At 38.4% G+C, this 22,349-nt stretch overlaps 2 long non-coding RNA genes across 4 annotated transcripts in view; one reads left to right on the top strand and one right to left on the bottom strand.

The window, feature by feature from the left end:
- The window catches only part of LOC137084762 (uncharacterized), a 138,595-nt gene that overhangs the window by 5,934 nt on the left and 110,312 nt on the right, over positions 1-22,349 (top strand). For 2 of the 3 annotated variants that reach the window (XR_010906794.1, XR_010906796.1), the window contains exon 2: positions 10,619-10,706. The exons of the other annotated variant lie outside the window; for it this stretch is intronic. This is a non-coding gene — a long non-coding RNA (uncharacterized lncRNA). The remainder of the gene's footprint in view (positions 1-10,618; positions 10,707-22,349) is intronic. 3 annotated transcript variants of the gene reach the window in all.
- LOC137084760 (uncharacterized) lies at positions 6,477-8,760 on the bottom strand. Its single transcript, XR_010906793.1, has 4 exons — positions 8,199-8,760; positions 7,924-7,976; positions 7,757-7,810; positions 6,477-6,981 (listed from the first exon to the last, which is right to left on the bottom strand). It is a non-coding gene; the product is annotated as an uncharacterized lncRNA (long non-coding RNA).

The following is a 22,349-nucleotide window of genomic DNA, read 5'->3' as shown; positions in this document are numbered from 1 at the left end:
AAAATAATTCTTCGCGAGACGAAAGAGTCGCAGCAGGAGCCATATTTAATTTATCATGTGGCTGACATGATGAATGACATTGTCATAGTAATATTTTGTTGTTGTGTATTTCATTAAGAATAATGAATCCGCCATTCAAGCAATTTCCACACCCATATTGTTACTTTTGTGTAAACCGTAATAGATTTTTTCACCCAGGATTGTTTGATGAATAGAAAATCAGTGACTACGTTTACATGGACAACAATACTCCGATATTAATCTGATTAAGACAATACTCTGATTAAGAGGCTACCATGTAGACAGTGATTTCTAATTACCTTAATCTGATTAAATCATAATGTAACTAAACATAAATCGGATTAAGACATGCGGAGTATGCCTATTTTAGTTGCATCATTGGAGAGCCTTACAGACATGTACACACCTTAATCTAACTATTAAGGTTGTGTCGGAGATTTCGCCGCATTTTGTGACAGGACACATAACGTTACGCACAACAGGGAAGTGCAGAGGGGAGGCGTTGTGGGTTCGAGCCTCTGCCCTTTTTGAAAATTAATCAAAAGTGCCCTTCTCAACAATCATCGATAATATTGTGGCCAATAAAACAGCATTGGAATTATTATTAATATACAAAACAGTAACAAATGGCAGAAAAGTCCCGTTTGTCTTTTACGTGTCCTTCTGAAATGTCGTTGCCATAACGCGTTGCTATGGGCGGTGTGTGTTTTGCTTGACTGTTCATTCTGAACACTGCGTCCTCTCTCTATTAATTTTTTTTTTTTTTGTTGTTGTTGTAATTATTATGCTTATTGTAAAAGTAGATTACAATAAGTTTGTATCTGTTATCGCGAACCAGATGGGTCATTCAGTGAACACCTGTGGCTTGACGGCAGGAAAAACAATCCAAACAGTCACGATTTCATCATTAATCAAAGCTATTATTATTAATGTAGGCTGTCAATAAGGAGGAAATCGGGAAATTTAGACTTTTAATTCTCAAAGACATTAAATTAGCACAAAAAGTGACAGTAAAGATATTTAGAACGTTACAATGACAATGTTTACATGGACAGCAGCAATCTAATTATTGACCTTATTCTAAATAAGACAATATTCTGATTAAGGTGTTTACATGAGTTGCTTTTAGAGTGCTCCGTTCATGTTCCCGTTTTACATGTGATAGAACATAGATCGATTGTGGCATGCCATTATGTCCCATTGCCACGCTATGTTCTCCAACATCCAATCATAGCGTAACTTTGCAGGTCTGTTAATTTTATGGGCTCAGGAAACCCGCTGTAACTTCACCTACGGGTGTCGCTGTTGGACAGTGTTACTTTACATTAAGAAGTATAAAAACCACTCGTTTTTATATTGTTTTATATACATTTACGCTAATTTATTTTTGTAATATTATGCATTGTCTCTTTCTGTTTTTTTGAAGAGACACTGGCCCGACAACACAATGAAATAGCCACAACACAACGAAATCGCTACAACACAATGAAATTGCCCCAACACAATGTAATCGCCACAACACAACGGACACGAGCCACAACACAATGAAATAGCCACAACACAACGGAAATGCTCCCGACCATGAGGGGGCTCTCGGAGTGCAATAAAGTTAGTTTCCCTTGCCATTGCTCTATAGATTGGCCTTAAAAAATGTCTTACAAAGATATAAACACTACAAACAGTTTGAAGTGTGTAACCATTGTATATCGACATGAAATATCAATTCATTATCACCTACAAGCATTATAGCAGCGTATTTATACTCAAAACAGCTTTTACACGGTGTTATGGCGCTTGATGCCCAAGAGAACGTCTGCCAATTCCACCATGCAGTTGAAACATATATTTAGTATTAATTATAATTACTTTTAACATTTAAAAACAGACATGTAAAAATGTACGTTTCCGTTGTGTTGTGTTGTGCCTTGTTTCCGTTGTGTTGTGCCTTGTTTCCGTTGTGTTGTGCCTTGTTTTCGTTGTGTTGTGTTGTGCCTTGTTTTCGTTGTGTTGTGTTGTGCCTTGTTTCCGTTGTGTTGTGCCTTGTTTTCGTTGTGTTGTGTTGTGCCTTGTTTTCGTTGTGTTGTGTTGTGCCTTGTTTCCGTTGTGTTGTGCCTTGTTTCCGTTGTGTTGTGCCTTGTTTACGTTGTGTTGTGCCTTGTTTACGTTGTGTTGTGTCTTGTTTTCGTTGTGTTGTGTTGTGCCTTGTTTCCGTTGTGTTGTGCCTTGTTTACGTTGTGTTGTGCCTTGTTTTCGTTGTGTTGTGCCTTGTTTCCGTTGTGTTGTGCCTTGTTTTCGTTGTGTTGTGTTGTGCCTTGTTTTCGTTGTGTTGTGCCTTGTTTCCGTTGTGTTGTGCCTTGTTTTTGTTGTGTTGTGCCTTGTTTACGTTGTGTTGTGTTGTGCCTTGTTTACGTTGTGTTGTGTTGTGCCTTGTTTACGTTGTGTTGTGCCTTGTTTTCGTTGTGTTGTGCCTTGTTTCCGTTGTGTTGTGCCTTGTTTCCGTTGTGTTGTGCCTTGTTTTCGTTGTGTTGTGCCTTGTTTCCGTTGTGTTGTGCCTTGTTTTCGTTGTGTTGTGCCTTGTTTTCGTTGTGTTGTGTTGTGCCTTGTTTCCGTTGTGTTGTGCCTTGTTTTCGTTGTGTTGTGTTGTGCCTTGTTTCCGTTGTGTTGTGCCTTGTTTTCGTTGTGTTGTGTTGTGCCTTGTTTCCGTTGTGTTGTGCCTTGTTTCCGTTGTGTTGTGTTGTGCCTTGTTTCCGTTGTGTTGTGCCTTGTTTCCGTTGTGTTGTGCCTTGTTTCCGTTGTGTTGTGCCTTGTTTCCGTTGTGTTGTGTTGTGGCTTGTTTTCGTTGTGTTGTGTTGTGCCTTGTTTCCGTTGTGTTGTGTTGTGCCTTGTTTTCGTTGTGTTGTGCCTTGTTTTCGTTGTGTTGTGCCTTGTTTACGTTGTGTTGTGTTGTGCCTTGTTTTCGTTGTGTTGTGCCTTGTTTTCGTTGTGTTGTGCCTTGTTTCCATTGTGTTGTGCCTTGTTTCCGTTGTGTTGTGCCTTGTTTCCGTTGTGTTGTGTTGTGCCTTGTTTACTTTGTGTTGTGCCTTGTTTACGTTGTGTTGTGCCTTGTTTACGTTGTGTTGTGTTGTGCCTTGTTTTCGTTGTGTTGTGTTGTGCCTTGTTTACGTTGTGTTGTGCCTTGTTTCCGTTGTGTTGTGTTGTGCCTTGTTTCCGTTGTGTTGTGCCTTGTTTCCGTTGTGTTGTGTTGTGCCTTGTTTTCGTTGTGTTGTGCCTTGTTTTCGTTGTGTTGTGCCTTGTTTTCGTTGTGTTGTGCCTTGTTTACGTTGTGTTGTGTTGTGCCTTGTTTTCGTTGTGTTGTGCCTTGTTTTCGTTGTGTTGTGCCTTGTTTCCATTGTGTTGTGCCTTGTTTCCGTTGTGTTGTGCCTTGTTTCCGTTGTGTTGTGTTGTGCCTTGTTTACTTTGTGTTGTGCCTTGTTTACGTTGTGTTGTGCCTTGTTTACGTTGTGTTGTGTTGTGCCTTGTTTTCGTTGTGTTGTGTTGTGCCTTGTTTCCGTTGTGTTGTGCCTTGTTTACGTTGTGTTGTGTTGTGCCTTGTTTACGTTGTGTTGTGTTGTGCCTTGTTTTCGTTGTGTTGTGCCTTGTTTTCGTTGTGTTGTGCCTTGTTTCCATTGTGTTGTGCCTTGTTTCCATTGTGTTGTGCCTTGTTTACGTTGTGTTGTGCCTTGTTTACGTTGTGTTGTGTTGTGCCTTGTTTTCGTTGTGTTGTGTTGTGCCTTGTTTACGTTGTGCTGTGTTGTGCCTTGTTTTCGTTGTGTTGTGTTGTGCCTTGTTTTCGTTGTGTTGTGTTGTGCCTTGTTTACGTTGTGTTGTGTTGTGCCTTGTTTACTTTGTGTTGTGCCTTGTTTACGTTGTGTTGTGCCTTGTTTACGTTGTGTTGTGTTGTGCCTTGTTTTCGTTGTGTTGTGTTGTGCCTTGTTTCCGTTGTGTTGTGCCTTGTTTCCGTTGTGTTGTGTTGTGCCTTGTTTCCGTTGTGTTGTGCCTTGTTTCCGTTGTGTTGTGTTGTGCCTTGTTTTCGTTGTGTTGTGCCTTGTTTTCGTTGTGTTGTGCCTTGTTTTCGTTGTGTTGTGCCTTGTTTACGTTGTGTTGTGTTGTGCCTTGTTTTCGTTGTGTTGTGCCTTGTTTTCGTTGTGTTGTGCCTTGTTTCCATTGTGTTGTGCCTTGTTTCCGTTGTGTTGTGCCTTGTTTCCGTTGTGTTGTGTTGTGCCTTGTTTACTTTGTGTTGTGCCTTGTTTACGTTGTGTTGTGCCTTGTTTACGTTGTGTTGTGTTGTGCCTTGTTTTCGTTGTGTTGTGTTGTGCCTTGTTTCCGTTGTGTTGTGCCTTGTTTACGTTGTGTTGTGTTGTGCCTTGTTTACGTTGTGTTGTGTTGTGCCTTGTTTTCGTTGTGTTGTGCCTTGTTTTCGTTGTGTTGTGCCTTGTTTCCATTGTGTTGTGCCTTGTTTCCATTGTGTTGTGCCTTGTTTACGTTGTGTTGTGCCTTGTTTACGTTGTGTTGTGTTGTGCCTTGTTTTCGTTGTGTTGTGTTGTGCCTTGTTTACGTTGTGCTGTGTTGTGCCTTGTTTTCGTTGTGTTGTGTTGTGCCTTGTTTTCGTTGTGTTGTGTTGTGCCTTGTTTACGTTGTGTTGTGTTGTGCCTTGTTTACGTTGTGTTGTGTTGTGCCTTGTTTTCGTTGTGTTGTGTTGTGCCTTGTTTTCGTTGTGTTGTGTTGTGCCTTGTTTACGTTGTGTTGTGTTGTGCCTTGTTTTCGTTGTGTTGTGTTGTGCCTTGTTTTCGTTGTGTTGTGTTGTGCCTTGTTTTCGTTGTGTTGTGTTGTGCCTTGTTTACGTTGTGTTGTGTTGTGCCTTGTTTACGTTGTGTTGTGTTGTGCCTTGTTTACGTTGTGTTGTGCCTTGTTTTCGTTGTGTTGTGTTGTGCCTTGTTTTCGTTGTGTTGTGTTGTGCCTTGTTTACGTTGTGTTGTGCCTTGTTTACGTTGTGTTTTGTTGTGCCTTGTTTTCGTTGCGTTGTGTTGTGCCTTGTTTACGTTGTGTTTTGTTGTGCCTTGTTTCCGTTGTGTTGTGGTTTAATTTAGTATGGCTGCACTACTGGGCCACCGTACATAACATCTCTGGTCTCGTGATGAAAAAGTAGAGATGATTTTAGATGAAAATGAAGAGAGATTTTATCTTAGGTTTTATTTTAAGCAAAACATTTTAGTCTTATCCTTTTTCATGAACAATAAGGTTTGTTAATTTAGTCTTAATCAGTGTTTTTGGACATTGGTGCAATCTCGTCTTAGTCATGGAAAAAAAGGTTGTTGACGAACAAATTTTCGATTTCGTCTCGAAAATTTTCATCTTAGAAAAATTAATTTCTGACAAAATTAACACTAGTTCGCATCTTGACGTCATCGACTGACAAACACACCCTTAACAGAATAATAAGCACGTGTACTTCAGTAGCCCCGCCCACCGACTCATCGGCTCACGCTAGCCAGCAGCAATAAACATGCCAAAGAATAAAGCAAGATATTGAACTATTCCTGGTTGTGAAAGAACAAAGTTGCTGCATAAGCTTCCTTCAGATCCTAATATTAGGAATGTGTGGTTGAACTTTATTTTTAATGAAGTTCCAGCTCACATGGGGAAGACAGAAGTGTTCACTTAATTTCACTGCAGGATCGTTTGTAAACAAATCTCACAACCCTGTTTCTTCTATATTAGGTAAGACAGGAGGAATGGTGCAATACACTTATGTGAGTAAAACGTGTTTTTATATGTAATAGTATTGCATTGTTATAGACCGTTTTGCTTATGTGTACGTGTCTAACAGAACATACCTTTAGCACGCTGGACTAGCAAAGCCCAACATCTCGGTGCTGTGTGTTTTCCAGACTGGCTACCAAAACGTAAGCCCATCGGCAGGCCGATGAATCTCATAATATTCCTTTCTTGTTCGAGACAGGTCTAACTGCAGAACCGCAGAACCCATATACGTCACTCACAACAGTCTGAGGGCGACAACAGCGCCACGCCACAGTCTCATGCCGGAAGTGGGCGGAGCTGATTTATCTTCGCATACATTGCTCTATTTGGAGCGTTTCAAGCCCAAAGTTTAAACGATGTTAATAATGTCAAGTATTTAATTAATAAGTTCTAATTGAAGATAGATAGAGAGATGATAGATAGGCTAGAGAGATATACTCACTCATAGTTAAATCATATAAATATGTTTTAAAATAAACAATACTGGATATTAATACAAAATAAAATAATTTACGTTAAAAAATGTATTTATAAAAAAAACATTGTAACGTTTTTAAAGTAAAAAGTTGCTATTATTTTTTATTTATATTATGTCTTAAATATTATATTAGATAAACTGAACACAAATCTTAACACACAAAAAATGAAAACAAAGATTGAGCATTTGAACATTTATTTTTATGACACAATATATTTGTTTTTTACTCAAGCATCTCAGAATAAACCTTTTATTCATAGTAGATAATATATATTACACAATTCTACACTGTTATGCATGATTCAGATTAATCAAACCCCAAAACACACAGAAATTGTTTAATTTTATAAAATGTTCCTTAAAAATCCCCTTAAGTAGCAAAGGCGTCATATACTAGCTTGGGTTTGCTTTAAAAAAAATACACAATCAGACCAAGGGGAATAAATTGAACTAAGTTGAAAGTTATTGCACAGCAGGTACATGACAAATTAAATCTAAAATAAAAGTGACCTCTATAAACATTGACAACTGTCTCTTTGGCCAGTTGTCGGTCAACCATTCAGCCTGTGAAAGTTGAAGGGCTTTTTCCTAGTCTTCCACTTTCACATTTCAGAAATCAGGGCTCTTCCACTAAACTGTTGAAAACAGTTGGTTGTTCCAGAGTCTTCTGTGATCCGTGGCTCCTTCATGAGACAAGGGTACAAACAAATAGGATGAAATGTTGGAAGTGTTTTAACAATATCGTGTGTTGAAGTCAGGATGTAGCATGTATAATAAAGTTGTGAAATTCAGTTTCTCATGTCTAAATTTCTGACATAAATGATACCCTGTCACAATCAAATGAATTAACCATTTTCAGTTCAAAATGTATACAGAAACAAAGGCAAGCCCTTCATAGGGCTTCTCACACTGAGCTTATCGTCATTCTAAACACACTTTTAACCTCGGGTAAAGTAACATTTCACACTTTTATATTTACGTGCTTTGGACAGTCACTGAAACACTGTGCACTCTATATAAATAATAAAGTCAGCATTGAAGAGGAAAAACATCAAATGCAAACAGAAAACGCAATTGCAGCGAAGAAGAGACCATTTAAATTATTGTATAGTCTGAAATGTCCATTCAGGAAAAACTTGTAATACAAGGACATGCAAAGCTTGAGCATTTATGAAAACATATTGTGTGCAGTGCAGTGTCTGTCAGTGACCCTGATAATGCACATATGTTATCCCATGGTTTATTAAAGTACAGTGTGGAACGGCAGTGTATGAATACCCAGGATTAATTGTTCATCTCAGGTAAATGATGATCAGTGTGAAACATGAAGCAAGATAACCCAAGATTCTGTATATCCGGAGTTTACTATTTCAAGTGTGAAAAGCCCTCATGTTTTTTATCCTAATGAAGGGAAGCTTGTATTTAAAAAAAAAATTACCTTTTCCTTCTTTTTCTTACCATTGACATGAAGATCCTACTGTCAATAGAGCCATCCAACTGTTGTGGAACAGTCTAAAACAATTGAACATTATAGAATAGAAGAACATTCCTGGAAAATCTGACATATAACAACACACTATCTGTATAAGTAGCTTATGTCTTTATTAGAGCTTTTTAAAACTAACCTTGTTTTTGATCAGCTTCCATTATCCTGTGTGACATTCTGATTGTCAATTTACTGCAACAAAATCAAACAGATATATATAATGCTTGGTTGTGTACTTAATTTAATTTTAATGGGACACATTCAAACACATGAAATAGTGTTTGCATTTTGTTAGCTTAAGCACTATATATATATATACACTTGAAACTTTATAACCAACTAATTCAAAAGGGACAACAAATAAATACTATTTCTTGCTACTGTGTATAAACAAATAACTCAAAACCTTCATACCTCCATGGACAGCTGCTTTTTGAAGTGAATTTGAAGGTGTACTGTGCCATCTGGTCAGTTTAAAACACTGGGCAGTAGAAACTGTTGCAGAATGTCTTGCATTGATGTACATGAAGTAAAGCTGGTCCTCTCCAAATCGTAATGCCTCAATAAATTAGTGGGAAAAACACATAAAACACTGGTCAGTATCAGATAAAAGCAAATAAAAAATACGGCGCCAACAACCAAAAATAAAATCACAAACAATTATGTTACTTAAACCAAGACCATATCAACAGACGCGATAGACATCGTAAAGCAGAGCACATTAGAAAAAAATAGAGCCACGTTCTGTATAAAGTGTTAATACAACAACGATGGATCAAATACACAACACAAATAAACTTGATAGATTAAAACCACAACACAAAACAGCTGTTTACCGTGTTCTCTTCTTCCGCCGTGCCGATTGTTTAGTTTTCGTGAACTCCGCCCACTTCCGGCATGAGACTGTGGCATGGCGCTGTTGTCCTCAGAGCGTTGTGAGTGACGTATATGGGTTCTGCGGTTCTGCAGTTGGTTATTATTGTCTTGTTCTGCTATTCTCTCTCTCTTGACTTGACATTTGAAAGGCGCACACGTGTGTGTATGTGTGTGTGTGCGCCGTTCGTGCTTATATTGAACGATCATGCAGACCATGTAATACAAAAATAATAGTCCAATCAATCGTGGGTGGATGAGAAATAAATAATTGTGTTTGTTTTATAAAGACATACTTGAATTATTCCGGTTACCGCTTTCAAAACAGCCCCTCTGTCATGTGAACTGAACTGACAGGGGCATAGATATGACAGAAACTGAAGCTCATTAAATATGCAAATCTTATCCAATCCTAGCCGTGGGCGTTTACATCCAGGTCTCCAGTGCGGCATGCCCATCAAAACCCAGCGTTTTGGAGAGAGCCTCAAAACCGTAGAAAATAGCCTATTACATATTGGTTATGATATTTTTTTATGTTTTTTTATTTTTTTAAAACGTGGGGGAGAGGACGCTGGCGTTGTCTGTTCGCCGCTTCTCCACCCACAACAAATCATGTTAATGTACTATTAGATTTACATTTTATTTTATTTCCTTATGTTTGTGACTAGTTTAACAGTCAGAGCTACAATTGGGACTGTTGCTGATTGCTGGCAGCTACTGAGAGGTCGTTGTTCGTCGTTTCGCCGTTTTCAACCGCTTCTCTAATGTTTACGTTTGAATTGCTGCGGTTGGTTTCTGGTTCTGCGGTTGATGTTTCTCGCCGCGGGTGCTCACTGGTGGTCTTCTTTGGGCTTGGGCTGCATGGTAGCTGAAGTTTGCACCGGGCTAGCGTCATCCGGGCTCTCGTCGTCGGCGTCCGGCATGATGTTGGGATGTTCTGCTTCTCGGCTGCGCCGCTGTTCCGTCCTGCATTGCGACCGTGGAGCGGCTTGGACATCTGCGCCGGCCCCGATGTGTCCACAGAAGTGCCCGGAGGAATGTTCTGCATCCTGCATGGTGCTGCAGCGATCCCCATCGTTTGAATCATCATGAAGAAGACCCATCATCTGGTTTTCAGCTGTCGTGCCTCGGCGATGTCATCGGGACACTGCCGCTGGGAGAAATCTGAAACATGGAGTGGACCACAGTGTGCTGCGGAGCTAACAGAGACTTCCACCATCAGCTGTTTTCTGTCCACCATCAGCTCTGTTTCTGTTCACCATCAGCTCTGTTTCTGTTCACCATCAGCTCTGTTTCTGTTCACCATCAGCTCTGTTTCTGTTCACCATCAGCTCTGTTTCTGTTCAGTTTTCTGTGTTGGTTGACTGTTTGTAGTATTCTATATTTTTACTTGTTATTCATTTTTTGTTGTTATTCTCCCCCCCCCCCCTCTGTTGCACTTTGAGATTCTTCGGAATGAAAAGTGCATTATAAATAAAATCTATTATTATTATTTATTATGTAACCACACAAAAGTCATTAGTTGACCTCAGACAACAGTATATAAAAAAGCCAGTTCATGACACCTTTAAATTAATTCAAATAAATTAATTTAGATGTTACCACATAAAGCACATTCATAGGTTAAAATTTTTACAGTAAAGTTAGCCACTGAAAACATGCTAGAATCTGCCTGTCCTTTAGAAACAGATTTTAATCTGCCTTTGACCCTATATATTGCCTTATTTCACTCTATACTGTATTTATCTCATTCTCTCTCAGTCAGATGTTTTGAAATGAAGAGGTAATTGAAATGCTCAATTGATGTAACACAACCCTTATTCTTCTGATGTGTTATGCCGTAAGAATCACCTGTACCCTGATTATAGTCATTCCCAAAGTAATGACACTAGATCCCCATGTATCCCTTCTGTCTGATATCACCTTTTCATTTTGACATATCTGTCCTTCAACTCCTTTAGCATCTGCGAGTCGTGTGAAAGTCAAGGGCGGCTGTAAAAGTGTTGACAGCAGTGTTTGAGGGCTCAGGACCACCACACCAGCAGGGAGGTAAGGAGGAGTCTGTTTATACGTTAGTGTGTGTTTGAGAGGAGTGCTGGTGATGGAGATGACCTCTGGTAGGCCGAAGTGTGCTGTGAGGAGAATGGGATCTCCACACTGCTGCCCAGGCTGGAATTTGTGCTTGGGAAAGTGTTTAACTTTCTCAAATCCCAATTGCACTCAGCAGGAGGGGGTCTCCTTTTTTGCCTACAGCTCTGCTCTCTAGGTTGCCCTTGTGTCTGGATCCTAAATGTGTGTGTATGTTGGGGGTTGGAGCACTAGAGAATTGATTGGATAATGGCTCTGCTGTCAGAGAGGTGAAAGTGAGCTAGGAGATGAAGAGAGACTGAAAACACCGCTTTAATGATGAGCTCCACTCCTTAAGCTCAGCCAGAGGTGCCCGGGTAATGATGGAATGATTGGCTCTTTTTTATTCAGCAATATATATTATCTTGAAATAATATAATTTAGGCTAAGTAATGTATAGATAATAATATATAATGTAATGTATTTATACATGTATATGCTGCAGTTCATCATATTTATGGAAGCCCATCAGAGTATCAGAAAAAATATTTGTAAGATAGTTTGTTTAAAATGAGAAATTATGTCACATTATTAGATATAAAGTCACAGAAGTTACATTTTGAGATGCATTCAGCCTTAAACTGGAGTGGGAAATAATGTATTTGTAAGTTACAAGCACATACATTTCCAAGTGAAGTTGTATAAGCTAAATTATAATTAAAGTTTCTGTAAAGTCAAAATTAAATACGTGTTCTGAGCTTGTCATACCACAGAAAAATGTGTTATTAACCACCCAGCCAAGTATATAGTACTCCCCCTCACGCCATCCTAGGTGTATATGACTTTCAGCTAAGCACAATCAGTTATATATAAAAAATCCTGGCTCTTCCAATCCAAGCTTTATAATGGAAGTGAATACTAGTATCTCAGACCTTGAACCCCATGCAAATAAACACATCCTCATAAAAGTTAATAAAGGCCTTTCTGCAGTGAAGCAATGTGTTTTTGTAAGAAAAATATCCATAATTATAACTTTATAAACCATAATCACCAGCTTCTTCCGGTAATGGCCGCATATGAGAGTCGAGTTTAGGCGGAAGAATGATCTCTGACCCAACTAAACCTTTAAGGTGAAAAAAAACAACATGAACATTTTAGAGAAACTTCCCGACCAAAAAACAGAATTTTTGTGTTTTCACTGTTAGACACTAGGGGGCGCTGTTATGCATCCTCTGAATGAGTACTGAATCTCCTGATCCAAACACATGCGAGAAAGACGCAGTAAAAGTGATCACATGTAATCAAAAGAAGTGATCACATGTAATCATATGCATATAAGGGATGCAACAATGCAGTTATTCCACGGTTCAATCCATTTCGGTTCGTTTTTTTGCTATTCTATTCTTAGGCGACAGGAACAGAAAAAGGTTAAGGAGAAAATGTTTTTATTACAATACTCTTTCTTTATTTTACTGCTGCGGTGTGTGAAACTAACGTAAAAACAGACTTCATTCACCTCAAATGAAAGCATATTTACACTGAATCGTTCCTATCACCTATATAGTGTGCTATGTGCCTTTCACCATGTAGAAATTAGTAAATGTGTGAACAACTGACCGATTTCAGCCGCAGCTTCAGAAGCATAGGGGGCGGGCTTTAGATTCTAGAGAGCATTTTGATTGGACAGAAGATTTGATGAGAAGGTGAAGTCTGCGATGATGTCATCAAAATCCGAGATTCATTTTAACAGAACTGAGAGACTGTACATTTTGAATGCTTATATCTCCTAAATGCAAATGTTGTCATTGTTTTGGAACATACCAGCTTATTCATAACTTTAAGGCTAACACAGTCATACTAAAAGCTAAAAACTTGTTTAAGTGGGCCTTTAAACATTATAGAAATCAAAAAGATCTAATGTTACTGAATGAAATGTGGACCCAGGACGAGCTACAAGACTGTGCAAGCATTAGGGGTGTTGATGGACTCATTCTAATCCATCTGTGTTTGATCATCATTCTTAATTGGATCTGGATACAGTCTTTCACAAAAACGTGATTTTCTCAGCTTTTTGTTTAAAAAGTTACTTTTTTTTAAATCAAACTTACCCATATTAAAGTGTTGATAAAAAAAAAAATCATGAATAAAACGTTTTTTGTTTGTTTGTTCGTTTTTTAAAGAAGAAGGTCAGCTCTTTCTTTTGATATATTGCATGCATCGATATTCATAAAACATTCTATGGGCTATAACAATTTTGTGAAAATGAGAGTTTTGCCATATTAAATCCACTGGATTGCGTAAATAAGTTTTTTAATGCTAACACGAGATTGAACACATTGTGTGTGAGCGATAGCTCTCCATCATATCTCTCCATCAGTTATAAAGCAATGGCAGGCCACTTCAATCTTCCTCAGAGAAGCCTTGGCATTACTGGTCACTGCCATGCCCACTGACTCCCTGTTGTTGTTTTTGTATTTCATTTCACTAAGCTGCCTGAGCAAAAGGGTGAACGAAAATCTCCACTAAGTCCTTCACCCTCTGCGCAACCCTCATAGATATTCTCCACAGAGATAAAGCAAAGTAAAATTGAAATTTTACAAGCGACTAAAAAGATAATACAGTTTGAAATAATCTTACTGTGCATGCTGAACGGTGTCAATAAACAAGCATGCTTAGAACAAAATGCTCCCGCTTTTATCTCAGTGAAAAATCCATAAAGTCTTTACTTCAAGCTGAGACAGAGGTAAAGTGGTTGTTGCTTTTATGTTTCACCTTGTTTTTCTCAAAAGTGAGACCCCATTTGGGATTTGAGAGGCATGCCTTCTTATGGTTGACATTTATCTTGCACATGTGAGGGATGGAGGAAAGAGAAAGTTAATAGAGAGTAAGCTTCATGCTAATCTTACAGAGCAAAACAGTTTATTCACTCGGCAGGACAACAATAATCTCATGGCAGGAAGGGATGCTCATTTATGTATTTAGCTTATAATAAAGAACGTTAAATACTTTTTAAAAATGTAGTTACACTTAAGCAGTATTTTTTTTAAAACTTCATATAGTATTTATATTTCAGTTTAATTTAATTTAATTTTTTACTTCTTATAATGTTCCCAAATTTGCATGGTACAACTTACATTTTTCTCTGTAAATTAGTGTCAAGCACAAACCTACACAGTACAAGTGCTACACTATTACTGGATGACTTATACAAGGAAAAATGGGTGCTTACATTTTTTGCATACATTTATTGTGTTATTCAACTGTTCAGAATCATTGTTATTCCATTCCGATCATCACTCCTGACCCTCATTTCCTTTCTAACATTTTAATAAACAAATAGGAAACTTTTCCATTTAAAACCACCAATTAAATAGGAAACAAACATAGAAATACATACAGCAGACAATGTGTTTGTTTGTGTGTGCAACAAAACAGTCAAAGAATGAGGTTCAAATAAACAATATTTATTGAAGATTATTTTCTATAGAATCTTAAGATAGTACTTGCTGAAGAAGACGGCTTTACTGTTGGTGAATCAGGCTGTACTGGGTCTGTGGTAGTACTGGCTGAGGCTGGATGTGGATCATCTGGGTCTGTGCTTGTACTGGCAGATGATCCAGCATCTCCTCTACGTACAAAATTAAGCATAGCACTTGCAAATTATAGATAAAACAATTTATAAGCAGCATCAGACCCATTCAAACTGGCTCCCCCAGATTTCCTTTTATACATTTTCAAATAAAATACTATTTATACTATGGGTTGGCTCTTGTAATGTTTAACAAACTAGTGATTCAGATATCAAGAATCTGTGAGTGATGACATCATTGTTGATATCAAGAATTCACTTTTGTACAAGTGAACATGTAATCTCTGATATCAAAAAGACATTGTTACTAGTAAAAGTTCCATACCTAATATCAAGAATTCATATCTTAAATAGTAAACATTTATTTATTGACATTAAAAATGCATAAATTGTGAATGAATAAAAGCTAAAATGGCTTGCCATAGGATGCAACTGTGTTTTATATTATGCATGTTAAAGCAATATTTGATTTATTGTTATTATTTAATGAGGGATGTGCATCCATATTGACCAGTATGTCCAGCTAATTAATATCAACATTTTACATTCAATATAGCCTATAAATCAATAGTCAATCAATGTCAAATTGTCAATACATTGCTTTCCATCTTGCATAATTTGTGCAGTAGTTAAGAGTTAAACATTGACTAAGACTAGATAATCATTGTCTTGTTATGTATCCTATGTGCACTTAATGAGGAGGAGGACCATCATGCCCATATATTGTTCTGTCGGTCTGGTATCCACACAGATATTTCTGCTGGAAAATACACGTTTCATTTCGTGTACGCGCATATGAACGTATGTTCATGCGCGACGTGGATCTTTTCCGAGCTGCAGTAAACGAACACCGTTGCCGTTTATCACAAAACAAAAAAAAAACAAAAAAAACAATTTACTTTTATTTCTGAGGCACAAAGACACAGAACACAGCCCTGAAAGCGGCTGGCATTAGCTATCTAGACAGACCAAGAGATGCATAGCCTGCCTGTCCAGCTTAGCAAGACAACAGAAGAGAGATGCACATCAACTTAACTTTACTGTTATTTGCTGACATCAAACTTGGAGAGGAGAGAACACAAGTTTACCTGATTGCTGTTCCTGCAATTCACTTTCGTGGTGTTTTTTCCCTCTTTTCATGGCCAGAAGGATAATTTCGCTTAATTTTATCATCAATGTTTACAACGTTGATTGACGCGCTTTGACACGAGGGGGAGGTGCCTTAAGTAAATTGCGGGGCCCTTGCGTAGTGAGTTTATAGGGCTGTTCGGCTCTGAGTAGAAGTATGTTTAGTCTGGTCAGCCATGACCAGCCAATTTTAGTGCCTTTGTTTTGCTTTTTAATGTCTTTTATTTATTTTTATTTCAGTTTTTGTCAGTTGCAAAGACTTTTGAAAGTGATCAGGTTGATGTTTATCAGTGTCAGCTGTGTTGTGAGACCTTCTGGCTGAATTTAAAGTGCATGCTGTCATTATACTACTCTTACTATTTCTGTCATATCTATAAAAGGCATAAATAAGAGTAGTATGCTTGCATATTATTCTTCAGGGAAGCTAAAATCCGAATACTTATTTTACCTAAAGGCTTTTGTGTATGGTAGTCTTTTTGGATCTCCTTAGAGCAGCATGAACATATAACTGTTCCACTATAGCACTCTCTACATATTGATGCTTTTGACCTAGTATTTGAAAGCATTACAACCCTCTCCAAATGATCAGCCAAGATATTTCATTTTTTAAACATGTCGCATGCCATGTGTGGATGATGTGCCACATCAAAGTAGAAACTCAACTTGTGTTGCAAAACTCCTTCAGTGCATTTGGTCAATAGCAGTACAGTTAGTGATGTAAGGTGGTTACATGTCTAATCAAACATAACGGAATACCAAATATTAGACACTTACACTCCCAGCTCAATATGAAATGGGATCACAAAGGTTTCTGCAAACACACTTTAAGTGCTGTGAGTCTGTCAGCTCTTAATAAGTGAAAGTGAAGTGAAGGTCCTCATGAGTTCAGAGCACCTGACACAGAAAGTGACCTCATCAAAGACTAGTTATCTTCCTCTACTATCTGGTGGCAAGATACAAGATTTGATGATTGTGCCTTCACTCTTTAGTGTCAAGTTGAAGAAGCAATGATAAAAATGTCTCTCTGTCCCGACTGAGAAACGGAGACGATTGAAAGAAGCCGCGGTGTTTATAAGAAAATTCATAGTCTTCTCATACTCTCACATCAGAAATAATGAACAATATGCTCTGTTACTGCATTAGGTGTTTATTGAGCTGTGCAGAAGTCTGACGTTTTTGTGTCCTACACCAAATAACCAGTTGCTATTAATATGTGTCAGCTAACCCGGTTGTGCTCTCGGCCCTTATTGATTCATTTAGCTTGCGTTTTCTCAAAGATTTGTCTCCATGCTGGAGACATCAGGAGAGCTTTCATAAGCAGAGAGTATGAAAAATATTACGTTTCGAAGCATTCAAACGCTTCACGTCACTTTGGTACTGTTATTATGTTTCCTTTGACCTTTTGCCGTTGGTGCGCAATGCGATTTGACTAAGAGGAAGGCAGACAATAAGCTCATAATAGCCTTTAAAACAGTTCAACAACAGCGAGGAGCTCAATCTGCGCCTAGACAACTTTCCTCATCACACTTGTTGAATAAAACATCAGGCTGAGCGCATGCTAATGGCTGACAATGGCTTCTCTGTTTTGCACAAACAAAACCTTACTCTGCCTCTCTCTCGTTTTCACTCTTTTCTGCGCCCAGGAGTTTTAGCTTTGATGCATTTTACACCAGCCTTGGTGTTGACAAGTTATCTGTGACCTGTAGAGAGAACCCCCTGAAACTGCAGCACCGAGAATCCATCTTCGCCTTCCCTTTTCGCCTCGAATAGCAGCGGAGCAAACAAACAGGGCCTAAACAATACGATATATACCACATATCAATTACACTAAATGCCTCAGTATCTATACTTCACTGTCTCAACCACACACCGGTTACAAGGCACACACGCTGCGGTGGGACGATAATGGGTCGGCATTGTTCTCCACCATCTGGAGCGCTGATAAGACTCGCCTGTGCATAGTTGATAATAGGAGCCAGCGGAGGAAGAACTGAGTGTTAAACATTTCCTTGGCCCATGAAAAAGGTTCCATTAAGTCCACTGACCCCAATTGAATATTAATGAGCTAATTAACAGATTTATTGTTCTACGCAATTTCTGGAGGGGCCTGTTTTTTAAGTGCTATTATTTTTTTCTAATTATTTTTTGCACTTTGTATAATTGAATCTTTGTAGCTGCCAGCATCCCAAGCGTGCCTTGGCAACATAGAAAAGAATTTGGACTTGTGTGGACTCTCTCTCTCTCTCTCTCTCTCTCTCTCTCTCTCTCTCTCTCTCTCTCTCTCTCTCTCTCTCTCTCTCTCTCTTCTCCACTCTGTTTGTTTCTTTCCCCAACAACAACAACAAAAACAATGTTTTCTTCGATGGCAATGTGTTTGTAATTAGGATTTACCCCCTGCACCCCCATCTTCAACAGCAGAGCTTAGGCCTATGAATTTTATATTTAAAGGGGCTACAATGTTTGTTCCAGGAAGGAACAGGGTAAGGTGTTGGATTACAAAACAGCAATCAGCAGGGTTACACTCGACTGCATCACTCGGAGGGTCTGGCAGAGCTCTTAAATGAGCATTGACAGCTGTGGCTGATAGATAGCATAATCAGCTGATGAAGAGGATACACTGCAGCGCTGCTCTCGACTGGCTTTTTGAATAGTGCTGCTGCAGCCACACACCGGGTTGATGTAAAGGTTACCTTGAAAGAAATAAATGCAATTAGGAATGCGAATGATCAACACGGGTGATAAAGGGGTACCGCAAGCCTTCCGTGGAATCCACCAAATCTTGCTCGTGTCGGCATGTCGGTGATGGATGGCATACTCGTGCGAATGTTTTGTGTTTCAAAGGAGATGTTTGAAATGGTGTTCGATGCAAGGACACGGTCTAACAATTGCTTTTTTTGTGGTGAAATTGACATGCAACAGAATTTCAATAACTGTACAGGCATCGCGACCGGAATAATCGCAAATGTTCTGACAAGAGCACCTCCGTTTGAAATATGCAGGGAGAGATTGGAGGGACATGCGAGGGAGGGGGGGCCGCCGGTGATGACCTTTTGATAACTACAATATAATTATTATTGCATTTTTTTTCTATCTGCAACTTTACTTAATTCTATTTATGCCCAGAATCCAATTCCACCCAAATAAAAGCATCAATTTCTTTCGGTTACTCCACCAATATAACTTAGAATAATGAACTCATTTCACTGTTATATGGAAATAGGGTCTCATTACAATAATTTTGCCTGATACACAAGCCAGCTGATATTAGGAGCTGGGCCCTACAGTCAGAGAGGTTATTATGCTATACATCACAAACTGCATTAGGCTCATAAAACCTGTCACCAAAAAGGTTGAGAAGTTGCAGCAGCCAGCCCTGTGGCTTCACATGTCTCCTCTAAAAAAGGAGCCTCTGATGAATCAACTATATAGAAGATGCTGATTAAAAAAATCATTTCTGATTGTTCATGATTTCCATAGACATTAGGTTTCTAGCTTTGCTTCTGTTAAACCTGAATTTCAGTGGTAGCCCTTTTCTTTCCCATAAGCTGTAATAGTCTTTCTCTCATCTAATTCTCTAGTTTTATTTTCTTCTACTGTATTTATCTTGATTTAAAAAGATTTTATGATGGACAGATGCACTTTTATGGACTTTTTAAAAATGAAGCAACATTCACTGCCATTATAAAGTTTCATAATGCATTTTTAATATAACTGATTGAAGTGACTGAAAGAAGAATGTTTGTGGTGATCCCATCTTTGTTGCGGTCACGAGCGGGCCTTAACAATATACACTTAGGGCGACTTTAGGGTGAGTAAATCATGGGCAAATTTTTATTTTTGAGTGAACTAAGCCGTTAACTGCTTATGTTAACTTGAATACTCGTCAAGGCATACATTGTGACATATTTTTGTGTAAAGAAGATGCAAAAGAGAACTCAATTTGGTACTCACATGCTGTCTGAGAGGCGGCTTTCTGTGTGCACGCTTCAGGTGTGTGCACGCACAGAAATGATCTATCACAGCACGTGAGTGTCCTAAAATCACTTGAATGCTTGAAAAAGACTAGACTTAAAAACACATGAAAAACTTTCTCGAGAAAGCATCACTCTTTCAGATAGATGATTATAGTTTTAGACGGGCTGAGATGGCAGACAAAGGGAGCTGAAGCCCCCCTAAAAAGGAACTAGAACCACCCCTGCTTATGTAAGCTAATGTCTTAAAACGCCAGATGCTGGTCCTCAGTGAAAACTGTAATGTGGCATTATTTTAATTGCTTCATTTCCATGTAGTCGGCTGCTTGACAGTTTGTCATAGTTCTTTGTGTTGGGTAGTGAGGAGCGGATGGTGAGAGCGATGACATGCATCTGCTGTTGATGTGAAATCACTTGAAGAAGGTGTCGAAAAATTTGGCTGTAATTGCTAGAGCTAAGAGAGAGTTTTTAGCATGCGTCTGGAAAGAAGAGCTACCAAAGCTGTGCCTTGGCAAGTTAAGAGTTGGAGACAAAACAACAAAGTGCAATAATTGTTTTTGGAGCTGAATGCCAGCGGAAATGTGTGATGCTAAAAGCAATGCTTTCTTCCATGCAGCACTCCCAGCAGTCAGATGCAGTTCTGCAATCATTACGTGTTGTCTCACAGAAAGTAATCTTTGGTAACAATCAATTACAATACATTTCCCTTTTTTTGTCAGTTTTTCATATTCTGTACACTCTGCTAAACACTCCTCTTTCAAATATCATAAAATGTATTTATAGGGAACATTGAAACATGGAGTAGCTGAGCTTCAAAGTTGTGATTATAATGCAGCCTTCCTCTCAGTAGAGGAAATGAGGATAAGACAGAGCTTTTTTGTCCCATTATGTAGAGTGAATTACTATGTTGTTCTTTTTTAAAGATGTCTGTTGTGGCTCTGGTGCTTTCTCAAAGAATTGTCCATACTGAGGTCATGATTGTAGTCTGAAGCAAATAGAGCTATATAAGGCAGTTTCATGCTCTCTGTGCTGGTTGGCTGACATTGAAATGTTCCACCACTAATTTGCAATGCGAGCTCAGGAATTTCTTGCCAAATGTATTGCTGGGACTAGTAAATTCCTGACTTTACCATGCCACAGTGTTCTGGCATGACGTTTGGGTTAATATTAGACCCTAGAAATGATGCCTTTAGGATGTACCAAGAATGAATAATGAGCCCACACTCATCATTCACCATTGTAGGATTAATTCAAACAGCTGGTAGCCCATGTGATAAATGTAATCAGTGGACATTGGAGCAGAGATTCAGTTCTAAGACATTGTTAAAGGAATATTCCAAATTCTATACAATTAAGATCGATCAATAACATTTGTGGCATAATTTTGATTATGAAAACTTTTACTAGGGCGCTTGCAGTAGAAGAAAATGGGACCAGTATTTGGAGGAAATTTAAAGCTAATAATTCCATAAAAGCACATTAATTCTTCTGTTAAAACGTTCATATTTTGGTCACACTATAGATTAGGGTTATTATTATAGTTATTATTAACTACAACTTTTGCCTCAATAAACACCTAAACACCTAAATAATTAGTAAGCTATTAAGTTTTGGTATTTAGTAGGATTAAGGGATTTAGAATATGGGAATGCAGAAAAAGGCATTAGTGCTTTATAAGTTGTAATAAACAGACAATATCCTAGTAATATAAGTAACAATTAATACTGAGAATTGAGCCCTAAACTAAAACTAAATCGAAATACACTTATACTAAACTTTTATTTTGATCAATCAAGACCCTTGATTTCCTGTGTGCGTATGAAACAACAGATGTCGATCATTTTATCAAATTAAATGGTGAAATGTTTATTAAGTGACTGTGACCCTACAGATGAACTTCATGTGCCTTTGTATAGTGAGACAGCAGACGCTGCAATCATCAGGATTGCCACACGCTTCAGTGCGAAACTGCGGTGCTCATTCACAGACAAGCTAAATTTCAATTGCAGTCTTTGAGCTTTAATATTCACAGACACTAGTCCTTATTGATATCTGATTAATTGCACAGCCATACTTTTGATCTATTCATACAAAAATTGCCAAATTATGTGACCTTCTGCTTAAACCTGAAGCTCCATTTGTGACTGGATTCCGGAATTTCATCAGTTTTCCGCATCGCGAGTGGTATTTGCAGTATTAAAGAGAGTAAGTTTTGTGTTTTATTTATTGTTGTGTTATAAAGTTATTACCATTACGATATGAGGTTAATAGAGGTCCTCTCTCAAATACACTAAATAGATAGAGCAGCTGTTTATATTTAATGGATGAACCGGTTTCCTGCCCAGCACTACCCTAAACCAAACCCTAATCCTACCTTAACCTTATAGTAAATACATGTAGCCTAGTTAATTAATATTACTCAGTGTTTAAAAAGTTACACTATAACAATGACCTTAACCTCAAGATAATGTGTAACTGTACAGTGTAATATTAATTAGCCTCAATGTACTTACTATAGAGTTACGGTTATGGTTAGGGTTTAGTTTGGGGTTAGCTATTTCACTGTAAAAAACAATTCAGGCCCCAATTGGACATTTTCTAGTGACTGATCTAGGGATGTTAACCGATGACCGTTTGACCGATGGTTGACCGTATCAACGTTAACCGATCAAAGCGAGTTGTTAGACTCTAAATTAGTCTATTATAGACAGTGGACTAAACGCTACTACAGTTAGCCATCTCATTCCAAAATCTTTTTGTGTGAAGTGAACAAATCCCTCACACTTAATTTTTCATAACTCGCCTGTTTGTACTTAATAAACCAATAAAAACATTTGGCATGAGGTCACAGCGTTTGGGTTTGCACGCTCACAAGGTTTGCAAAAAGTAAACAGGCTAAAACACTCGAGGTTAGAGCCAGGGCAGACGACAGTCTGA

This window comes from Pseudorasbora parva, chromosome 1, assembly GCF_024679245.1.
Source record: "Pseudorasbora parva isolate DD20220531a chromosome 1, ASM2467924v1, whole genome shotgun sequence".
Classification (NCBI taxonomy): domain Eukaryota; kingdom Metazoa; phylum Chordata; class Actinopteri; order Cypriniformes; family Gobionidae; genus Pseudorasbora; species Pseudorasbora parva.
Note: the sequence above shows the minus strand (reverse complement) of the source record. Positions and strands in the feature narration are given on the sequence as shown.